Genomic DNA, 1,395 nt, shown 5'->3' with positions numbered 1-1,395 from the left:
TCCGTCGGTCCGTTCGTCTGTCCGCCCGTCCGTCCGTTCACATGTGGCTCTTGCTCACTCTACAGGCTACAGTTCTTTATGGATTCTTTTGATTTTTATTTTGTATGTCAATGTTGTTATGAAGATGATCCCTATTGATTTTTGTGATGATCGGATAATTTTTCACCGAAATATTGTGTCTGACTTGACGTTTTTCTCTATTAGCTATATTGTGCAACTCGTGCTCACTCTACAGGCTACAATGTTTTACAGATTCTTTTGATTTTTATTTTGTGTGTCAATGTCATTATGAAGATGATCCCTATTGATTTTCGTGATGATGGGATAATTTTTCACCGAAATATTGTGTCTGACTTGACGTTTTTCTCTATTAGCTATATTGTGCAACTCGTGCTCACTCTACAGGCTACAATTCTTTACAGATTCTTTTGATTTTTATTTTGTATGTCAATGTCATTATGAAGATGATCCCTATTGATTTTCGCTATGATTGGATAATATTTCACCGAAATATCGTGTCTGACTTGACGTTTCACTCTATTAGCTATATTGTGCAACCTTGTAGTCACTAAAGACTGTTTAATCATTTCTGACAGCTGCCAGTGGGCGTATGTTACCTTGCCTGGCAAGCTATCTTTTTATTTGCAACTGTCCTCATCTTCTGTTGTTTTATCTGTAACTGTCCTCATCTTCTGTTGTTTTATCTGTAACTGTCCTCATCTTCTGTTGTTTTATTTGCAACTGTCCTCATCTTCTGTTGTTATACGCCCACACGTAAGATGGGCGTATATTGTAATCAACCCGTCGGTCCGTTGGTCCGTCGGTCGGTCCGTCCGTCCGTTCACATTTGGCTCGTGCTCACTCTACAGGCTACAGTTCTTTATGGATTCTTTTGATTTTTATTTTGTATGTCAATGTTGTTATGAAGGTGGTCCCTATTGATTTTCGTGGTGATCGGATAATTTTTCACCGAAATATTGTGTCTGACTTGACGTTTTTCTCTATTAGCTATATTGTGCAACTCGTGCTCACTCTACAGACTACAATTTTTTACAGATTCTTTTGATTTTTATTTTGTGTGTCAATGTCATTATGAAGATGATCCCTATTGATTTTCGTGATGATGGGATAATTTTTTACCGAAATATCCTGTCTGACTTGACGTTTTACTCTATTAGCTATATTGTGCAACTTGTGCTCACTCTACAGGCTACAATTCTTTACAGATTCTTTTGATTTTTATTTTGTATGTCTATGTCGTTATGAAGATGATCCCTATTGATTTTCATGATGATCTATCGATTTTCATGATGATCGGATAATTTTTCACCGAAATATCGTGTCTGACCTGACGTTTTACTCTATTAGCTATATTGTGCAACTCATGCTCACTCT

General features: G+C 36.9%; 1 protein-coding gene across 1 annotated transcript in view; it reads left to right on the top strand.

The window, feature by feature from the left end:
- The window catches only part of LOTGIDRAFT_146967 (hypothetical protein), a gene marked incomplete at both ends in the record, with an annotated part of 9,138 nt that overhangs the window by 2,637 nt on the left and 5,106 nt on the right, over positions 1-1,395 (top strand). The gene's annotated exons all lie outside the window — the stretch shown is intronic.

This window comes from Lottia gigantea (assembly GCF_000327385.1).
Source record: "Lottia gigantea unplaced genomic scaffold LOTGIsca_1602, whole genome shotgun sequence".
NCBI lineage: Eukaryota > Metazoa > Mollusca > Gastropoda > Lottiidae > Lottia > Lottia gigantea.
The sequence above is the reverse complement of the archived record's forward strand: the minus strand, read 5'-3'. Positions and strand labels throughout refer to the sequence as shown.